General features: G+C 30.8%; 1 pseudogene; it reads right to left on the reverse strand.

The window, feature by feature from the left end:
- Positions 1–8077: 8077 nt before the first annotated feature.
- Positions 8078–10371, reverse strand: LOC132296630 (protein NRT1/ PTR FAMILY 3.1-like; annotated as a pseudogene).
- Positions 10372–10614: the final 243 nt, after the last annotated feature.

A 10614-nucleotide genomic window follows, 5' to 3' on the forward strand; every position in this document is an offset into this window, starting at 1 on the left:
TTACCAAAATGGCAAGGCCTAAGTTGACTAGGCAAGGAAGAGGTGAATGTGGTGCCAAAAAGAGTAGCCAATAAGCACCATGCATTGACAATCACTAGATTCACAATTCCAACACACATAAACATGCATCAAATTTGTAGAATCTAATGTAAAAACATAATCATCCATTTCACCACACATAGACATGTAAATAAAATTGAAAGATTAATTGGACGAATTGATCCATACAAATCATGTAGAAACTCAAGATCTATATAATCATAAGGTCAATACATCATTTATAACATAAATCCCCAAAAATAACAAAATACTAGAGTTTAGAAGGCAAGCCTAGGGCTATCTCTAGCCCTAAGAGGAAGATCTAGCCACTCATAGTTGTTGTCATCCAACCCTCGAGGGCTATCTTTAATGTAATCTCCGTCTTCTTCCTCTTTGCTTTGCTCAAGAACCCCAATCTAGAGAGAGAAATTAACTATGTCTAATCTATGTAAAAGCTAGCTAAAAAATGAGAACCCTAACAAAATGATTCAATTTCATTTAAATACAAGCTCCTTTTATGTGGTCTCCAAGTCAAAATATGGCCTTCTAATTGGTGCAATCTCGTAGCCCAAAGTTAGGTGGAGTTCAGGCACGCTCGGGAATTAAACAGCTCTCTGCCAACACGATTTCGATCGATCGAAGGGGTCTTCGATGGATCGGGGACTTTGGCGATCGATTAAAGCTGACGTGGTATATTAATCTTGACATCTGGCATCTTTTTATCCACTAAGCTGGCATTGCCTTGAATACGATCGATCGAGGATCTCTTCGAATAATCGCCAACAATTTTCGATCGATCGAAGATTATCCAATGCAATTTTTCTGACTTTTTTCGAATTTTCTTCTTGACTCCAAAAAGGGCTTAATAGGTTGTTTTTAGCCTGTTTGAACCTTATTGACCTGAAATAGACAAAAATATAAATTAGAACTAAAACGAGAAATAAAATAGATGAATGGACTAGAATACCCTAGCTTAGGCGCTAAAATGCGCAACATTTGAACACTTATCAACAGATGAGACTAATGAGTTGGATATGCACCACGTTACCTTTCCAAATACCGTCATGGGTAAGTTGACCCGTGTCATTAAGAAGATGAAAATGATGGAGAAAGAACTGCGATGGGTGGAGGGTCGATTAACAGACCTGGAAAATGACAACGACGATGCCCTCATGAACGAGTTGTTTCCTCTAACACCCATATCCTCTCCAGATTCCCCAAGCGGGTCCGGCAATAATTCCCCAGGCGGGTCCAGCAAGTAACTTCTTCTCCATATGATGAGTAGAAGGTAGAAAATGAATGCAACAACCCTCTTGTACTTCTGTGATGTTTTGTTTGCTTCGTGCTGTGATGTGAATCAAGCCTTTTGTATAGTTCCTATAAGGAACTTACTTTCATGTGTACTACATGAAATATGAAATATGTACTTTATCTATTACGTTATGTTTTTTCTCAGTTGTGGTATCTCGTCTTCCTTTAATGTTTAAATATGGTAAACAAATATTTTTTAATATTAATTTTCACTATATGTCAACTGTTACATGCATATACCATCACAAACATATTTTAACATGATTTAACGTACATCATAGTGTTTTAGTAACTAACATCAGAAAAAAAAATATCATATACTGTAGGAACACTTTTATAACATAACATTTATATTACAATTTTACAATATTATTTTTTTCAATAAAGATAATGATTTATAATATAATTTTTGAACATGATTTAACATACATAATTTGATGTAAATACTTTTTGTATATTTTGAACATTATGTATAATGTATTTGAAAATAATATTATAATTCAGTTTCGGGTTAGCTCGGGTTGCTAGCACTTCAACCCAAACCCAACCCTAATTAAATTTGGGTTGATATTTTTCAACCCAAACCCAACCTTAATTGTGAAATATCGGGCTGGTCTCGGGTTGGATTCGGGGTTACCTAACCCAAGTTGTACCCCTACTGATGTAATTACGCGAAACATAGCTTAGACACGTAACTATATATTCATATTTAAAATATAATATAATTATTCTATTTTCAATATGAATAATAATATAATTTTTAGTTTTGAAATTCTTGAGCGTTAAAATACAACCGTTAAGTCTGTGAAGGGAACCGTTACAACACTTAGACATGTAGACAGAGACATATGTATAGATATATATATATAGACACACACAAATACAGACACTTATTTCCCATCTCCTTCCCTAATCTTTTTTCATTTCATCTTCTCTATTTTTTCTGTAGGTTGGTATCCTTCTGACATAGGTCTTCAATGGTTGAATCCAGCAACAATAGAATACATCGTAGGTGTAAAGTGGCACACCCAAAATGTTTCTGTGCAGAATTGAGTCTCTTGCATGTTTCGAAGACAAAAGAAAATTCAAGGAGGTGATTCTTCAATTGTGCAGCAAGTTGTTCTTTTTTTGTGTGGGTGGATTCACCAGCCCCTATTCAAAACCCTGTTGGTCATGCAACTACTTCTGCTCTAGCTGCCGATCTTGTTAATCTATATTTGTCAATTTCAAAAGTTTTTTTTATCTTCTTTGTTGCAGCAATGGTCTTGTTTGGATTGGCGGTTATTTTACTTCTCCTTACCTTGTTGCATAAATGAAATCTTATTTGGAATACTACTTTTGTATTGGGGTGATATGTTTTGTAATTGCAGTCGTATCTTAGAATGCATTACATTAGTGATTATCTTTCTACATGTTTTTATCTGATTTAGTGTACATCATAATGTTTTACTACCTAACATTATAAATAATTTTCATGTAGTGTAGGAACATATTAATAAAATAACATGTATATAATAATATTATACATTTTTTAGATTTCGCGTACATCATTGTATTTTATAAATTAACATCACAAATACATTTCATGTACTGTAGAAACACATTTATAACATAACAGTTATATAAATAATATTAAACATTTCTCTTATTTATTTAATTCAGATACAAACAAATGTTTTATAATCATAATTCTCACTATCTATCATTTGTTACATACATATACCATCACAAAAATATTTTTATCTGATTTAGCGTACATCATAGTGTTTTACTAACTAACATCACAAATAATTTTCATGTAGTGTAGGAACACATTTATAATATAACATTTATATAAATAATATTATATATTTTCCTAATTTCGCGTACATCATAGTGTTTTATAAATTAACATCACAAATTCATTTCATATAGTGTAGAAACACATTTATAACATAACAGTTATATAAATAATATTATACATTTCTCTTATTTATTTAATTGTGTACAAACAAATGTTTTATAATCATAATTCTCACTATATGTCAACTGTTATATGTATATACCATCAGAAATATATATTTATCTGATTTAGCGTACATCATAGTGTTTTACTAACTAACATCACAAATACTTTCATGTCGTGTAGAAACACATTTATAACAAAACATTTATATAAATAATATTATACATTTTTCTTATTTTATTTAATTCTGATTTAGCATAAATCATAGTGTTTTACTAACTAACATCATAAATACAAATCAATGGTAACTAACTAATTCTGATTAATGTTGAATAGCCATCAATGGTAACATATTAACACAAATTGTTTTTTGTTTTACATTCATTCATGGAATAGATGTCAGCAAGTACAAATCTGGTCTTCTTTCATTTCTATCGTTCTCTCCAAAGCACCTCTCACTGGAGGCTGTCTATGGTGGGGTAAAATGCTTACATGACTGATTGAGTAAAGATTTACTTGAGCTGTATATACATACATACGTATCTGTGATTTATACAAGAATTTTGACTGAAATTGAAATTTCCCCCCAAAAGTATGAATTCCTTTCCCCCCAAAAGTATTCTATATATTTACCTCTCTCTTTCTAAGATCCAAACTAGAGGATGGAAGTTCCAAAATTCAACAAAGAAGCAGGGCAAGGAATATTCTGGCAAAGTTGCATGTTTGGATTGTATTAGTTTTTGTTTATTTTTATTACTTGCAGAACTAATCTATTAATTGGCAGCTTGTTTTTAATTTGTTGGTAGAGCCTAATCTATTAGGCTTTCTTATTGTGTTATTTTCTTGTTGGATCTTTAATGTTTCCCATATACCTGCATCATTATCTCATTTATTTCATTTTGAAATTATGTACTTTTACCATTTGTAATATTCTTGAGCTTTAAATTTTGTTTTCATTGAAAATAGATGTCAAATTATGTCCAAAAATTGTACATGAATTTATACTAGTTACGCCTATATTTTTCCTTGTATATGTGTTATTTAATTCTGTATTTGTTAGAGAAAAAATTTCACAAGGAGAATTGGAAGTAATGGCGGTATTGAAATTTTCATGGGCATTAGGTAGAGGGTTTTGAGGTTCTAAATGCTGCCCAAATTTGCAGGCTACCAGTTAAAAGAGTTTTTGAGATTAAGGTCCATTAGATGCATCAATGAAACCATCGTTCTGTATAAGTTCTTTTCTTTTTTTTTTTTTTCCTATTTTCTTTTTTTCTCTGAAAAAAATAAAAAAACATAATTTGTATACAATTTGTATTATATATAATGTTGTCTTTTTATTGGAGTTAATTGATTACAATTTTGTAAGTCAATACTTTGTATATTTGTGCAAGTTTCTAATGGTATTTCCCTTGAGTTTTTTACTATTTCAAATGGAATATATAATCTATTTAATTATATTTGGAATTAAGAACTTGAAGTGTAATTTTATTATTCTTCCCCATCTCTCCCCTCGGTGAATAATATTTTAGGTTATCACGGTTTTTGTATTATGAATTCTATATTGTCAAGTTCTCTTTTTGGGTGAATTATTTATTAATAAAAAAATGACATAGCATAACATGAACATCAATAAAATATAACAATAAACAAACATTATTTTAAAATGACAACACAATTTAAGCGTAACATATTTCAAACATAAATTATAACATCCCAAATTACCTGTAACATGTATCACTTATTATTTTTATATGACTTGTATCAAATACGTAGCACCGATCAAACGTAATATTAAACAAACATATCTTCAATACATCATAAATTTAAAGTACAATGTTTCAAATATCAATTACATAATACGTCTCAACTTAATTGTGGCTTATATCATTTATGAACTTTATAATAAAACAATAATATAAAAAGGAATGGGACAAAATAAATCCATCAACTTTCTTTTATAAGTGAAAGATTGTCCCATCGTCAAAAGTGAAACATGTTACACAATTTAAGCGCAACATGTTTCAAACGTAAATTATATCTAGTATCACAAATTACTTGTACGTATCACTTATTATATAAATTAATGTCTAAAACATAATGAATACTTACCTATACATATCTTGATTAAACATTGCTATTTTACTTCATTGTTGGCAAAATATATATATATTTTTTCAAAATCAAAATTTATTAATCAATAACCGAAGGGAATACGATACTTTGTAAATTATATTTTTGATATGAGTTATGAAAATATTTTGATGCAATATTCAATTCATACATGATACATGTTGTAAGAACGTGTGATGCTTATTTATTGTAATTTAAAATTCTAAATTTACCTATCCAAGTAAAATTCTATTATAATTGGGTAAGAAAGTTATTGATGCGCATTTTCAAAAAGCAAGAATGTTTTTAGAATGACATCACAACTTAAACTTAACATGTTTTAATGTTGTTATGTCATTTTGAAATATATTTGTTTGACGTTTCATTTAATTCATGTTACTTATTTGATACAAGTCGCATCAAAATAATATATGATACATGTTATAAGTAAGTAAAAATGTTACATATAATTTAGGTTTGAAACATATTACATTTAATTTGTGTTGTTGTTCGTAAAATATATTTATTTGTGTAGATGCAAAGACTTGGAAGAAACAAATTAATCCACACTCAAGAAGAACACTCAAATTCTATTATTGCTTAGTTAAAGCCTTAGAGTCAAAAAAATTCCTAGTATTGGATTCATTTTTCCTACCATTTCTCATTTATTTACACAAGAAATATTACGCCTTTTCTCATTCCACGTTGTATATTAAACCTTTTTTTAAAAAAATAAAAATTATTAGATGAAATTCCTTTTTATAAAATCGGCTTATTTTTTTTTTATCTTTTCACCTTCTGTTTATTTTACTAATCTCATAATTGTTTAATTAAATAAGTTGTGATTTATATTTGGAATCAGTTCCTAGACTACATAAAATTTATTTGTGAGTACCCTTATGAAATTATTCTGATATTATTCTAAACACATGTTAGGTTTTTCCTTAACTTCGGTTAATTTTACGAACCTCATATATATATTTAATGAAATAAGTTGTGATATATGTTGAAAATGTGTTCATACACTATATGAAATTCAATTGAGATGCTAGTTATTAAATCATTATGATATTATTCTAAATACGTACGTGGTTTCCTTGGACAACTCAAGTTTAAAACATAAAAACAACTAAAAACATTTAACACAACCTATATAATCAAATAATTTTTAAAAGCCCTCTATCTTAAATTTAATGTGAATGTGGATATTGAACTTGAGGGAAATAAATTAATATAAATTAACGTCTAAAACATATAAATTTATATAAAGTTTTTCATCTAAAATTCTATATTTTTTATACATGTTATGAAAATATTCTGATACAATATTCAATTCATACATGATACATGTTGTAAGGACTTGTGATTCTTATTTATTGTAATCCAAAATTCTAAATTTACCTATCCATTATGCATCTCAAATATTTTGGTTACCAAATGTCACTTCTGGGTTGGTGCAAAATAAGATAAACTTGCTTATCATTTCGAATAAAATTACAAGAAATCCTAAACCACAATCTATCACTTAAAATGATAAAAGATTTAGCTTACTGTCGGAATGTATGGAGTTTTTTCAGAATAGATCTCAATGACCAGAAACTTTGCTATTATGTTCTTTTATAATTTTTTTTCCTTTATGTGTTTTTTTTAAGTCCCACGGTTAAAGTAAGCAACAAAATTTATTATCCAAGTCTTCAATCCATCACAAACAATGCATAGCTCGAGGACCATTTATTCTGATGCCATCCGACAAGAGGTTTTCAAAATGAATCTGCCAACAATCTCATCGGAGTCAACCCAGACCCAATTCAACCATCCAAAGTCCTCTTTACCCAATTCCTTATAATGTCAATTGAATTTTCTTATTTCCATAATATTCTCGGGGGAAAATTATTTTAGACTTTTGGTTTTGAAAAGGGACGATACTGATTTGGAGAGAAGAAAAAGAAGAAAGAACAAGAACCAGAGGAGGAAAAATGAAAAAGAAAGGGAAGATGAATAAGTTAAACAAGAACCAGAAAAGGACAAATGACATAGCGTAAGGGAAGATAAATAAGTTTAAAGTAACTTGATTTTGACAAAAGATAAAGGTGAATTAGGTCCTACATATAGGTAAATAAAATAATATTGTATATCACTTGTGTATATGGTATATGTACATAGTAAAAGAAAATTTAACAAAGTAACTTTCTTACTTCAGTTGCTGAGTTAGCGCTTAGTGGGCAGTGACAAGGCAAGTGTGGCTGAGTTGGCTTCATCCAGTGAGAGGTGCTATGGAGAGAATTTTTGCCCTTGGTTGTGAGAGAGAGAGAGAAGATCCAGTAGTCAAATGGGTGACTTTTGGGAAGGAATAGAGCATGCCGTTGCTACCTAGATTCTGAATGATCATGACCCCTTCCAGATTCTCCTGGGGATGTACATCACGAGCTAGGTTGGGCGGAACGTGTTTTTGAATTTATTTAGCAAATACTTGTGTTCACATTTCACATAGTAAAATGAGTGTGTGAGTGATGTGTGTGAGATTTTTTATCAATGATTAAAAAAAACAAACAAATAAAATAAAATATAAATATATGCACCTTTAATTTTTTTAATAACTAAAAATTAACTTACTCACTAGCCTTTTGAACTTTTTGATTGCTTTTGTAAACTTTGAATACATGTAACATGCAATTAACTTTGTTTTTGTAAGCTATCCGGTGCCTGGTCATACAAGAACTCAAGATATCCGATAAGCATGAAGACCTTAAAGATGCCATGAAGGACGGACTGTAGCACGAGCCAGAAGACGGTGATAGGAATTGTGGTATGTTTACACTTCGCTTCAATGAAGCCAGCAACTAGGGTGGCTAGTATGGAAATGAAACAGCCAATACCCATCCGCACCAGGAAGGAGATGCCCCGGTCTACACCCGTGAATCTACAGATAATAGGGACGAACACATAGACATAGAAGATTACTGTGACAAGCATGGAGGTGACTGTGAAGATGTTCATGGAGCTTTCAGGAATTTGAAATGACCTTGTCAGGTGTCTATCCATGGTGTGGGCTTGTTTGATTGAGAATGTGATTTGTTGGGCATAGGCTACACTGAGGATGATTCCAGCTGCCCATATCGGTCACATTCGAATAAACGTTTTCAGTTCTTCAACTCTATGGATGGTGTTTAGCCTCCACAGGTTAGGTGATTGGAGGTTGTCTTCTTTAGTGACAATGGTTGCCTTATCAAGAAATTTGCATCACACCACGAGCAAAAATTAAACTCTCACCTAACATTTATTAGTCACCAATTTTATCTTCAAATAAATTTTTTATTTTTGAGAAGAAAATTTGATCATGTTTAACCAATGACAAATTGAACCAAGCTTTACAATATAAATGTACTAAATACCAGGTGGCCTGATAGTTCAACAAACTGATAAACCAATGTAATGAATAAAACAAAAGTGATTGATATAAGATGTCAAAGTTAATTCTTCTAGTACAAGTGGAGTGTGGATAATCTAATGAAGGACCAGAATGCTTAGAATTATGAGATGACCTTGTACGAGGCTTAGAATTATGAATATGAGGCACAAATAATTCATAATTTTCCTTTTCGAACAAGCAAGAATGCTTGGAATGTCCATTCTCACACATCCAGTTATCTACATAGAGGGAAATGGCTAAATCATAAGGACTCTCTCATATAACGATCATGACGACAAAGGATACAATGGTCTTCATCACTCTAAATTCTACCATACACACATGTTTTTGCCAAATGTAATTGACTAATATTATTAATAAGTCAGTTCATTTTAAATACGAAATTACATTAAAAAAAATTAATAAACTTTAAATTGTTGATTTTAAAAATAACTTCATATTGCCTTTCAGAATTTCCTTGAAGTGAAAAGAGATCCAAAATTTATAAGTTTTCCCAAAGAGAAAGAAAGTCGTTCGTTACTGAAAATACTATCTTTGTGTTTCAATTCACGCAATAGTGGCTATAATACTGTGATATATATATATATATATATATATATATAAAACTTCAAATTTTGCATAAAACATAATAGATATTAATATGCAAGTTGATGAGAGGTCCAAAGGCTAAAGCTTACTATCTGTAATTATGTGATGTCTTTAAATTCCTCAGGAAAAAAATAATAATAAATAAAATAAAACACTTATAGAAAACTACTTAATCCTTTAGAAAAAAGCAGCAGCTAAAGGTTTTTCAAAATTGGAAGAAGAAGAAAAGAAAAGAAAGAAAAGAAAATTGTGGTGAATATCTATCTTTGATTCTATTAAGTAAAAACAACTGTAGTTTTAACAACTGTTGGCATGAATATCTACCCATATTCTCATATGCTCAGTGTACTTCATAACATCTACACAAAACAAACAGAGAGCGACAGAGGGACTTACTGCATATGTTGAGTGTGAAGAAGCCTCCGATTGCCAGCTATAGAAGCATCGAGCTCCTCATTCTCATACAACCCTCTAGGACCTGAAACCATGGTTAGACTTCTTTTCCTTATTGCAGTAAAGGAGACTTGTAATAACCATGTATATGGGCTCCCTACGGGTCTAGTTTTTGGTACAAAGGATATCCGAAAATGAAGGCAATAACGGATAATAACATTGCTATGGTTGGGACTCCAAATCCCCATCCCCATCCAAAATTGTGTTGAACATACACCCATACTATTGTTGATAACACAGTAGGTAACCCCATGAAAAAGTAGTACCAATTAAAGAAGTTATGTGTCTTAGTCTTTTCTTGAGGGTCTGTTTCTTCAAACTGATCTGCCCCAAATGCTAACACGCAAGCCTGAATTCCACCAGACCCCAAAGCGATCAGTAGGAGAGAGACGTTAATGGTTGCCAAATTGGCCTGTTGGCACACTTGCTCACCTTCACCTTCACATGGAGGAGGCCTTAATCCCGGTAGTGTTGATGATGATATTAAACAGATCATCCCTTGATTACAAAAATATGGTAATAGTTAAATTTTAGATTCAAACAACAAATAGAAGCTCAATAATATGACAACAATTTGGTTTGCTAATATTAATGTACGCATGCATTAATTTGTACAATTTGTTTTGATAATTTTTATTTGATTGTACCATAATATATATATATATATATTTGATTCATAAGCACTGAATGCATATGTAAATAACCTACCAAGAAACTTCTCTGTAGGATATTATATTCA

Source organism: Cornus florida, unplaced genomic scaffold (assembly GCF_030987335.1).
Source record: "Cornus florida cultivar Cherokee Brave unplaced genomic scaffold, ASM3098733v1 CherokeeBrave_3.0.0_Hap2_Chr02, whole genome shotgun sequence".
In the NCBI taxonomy this organism is placed as follows: Eukaryota; Viridiplantae; Streptophyta; class Magnoliopsida; order Cornales; family Cornaceae; genus Cornus; species Cornus florida.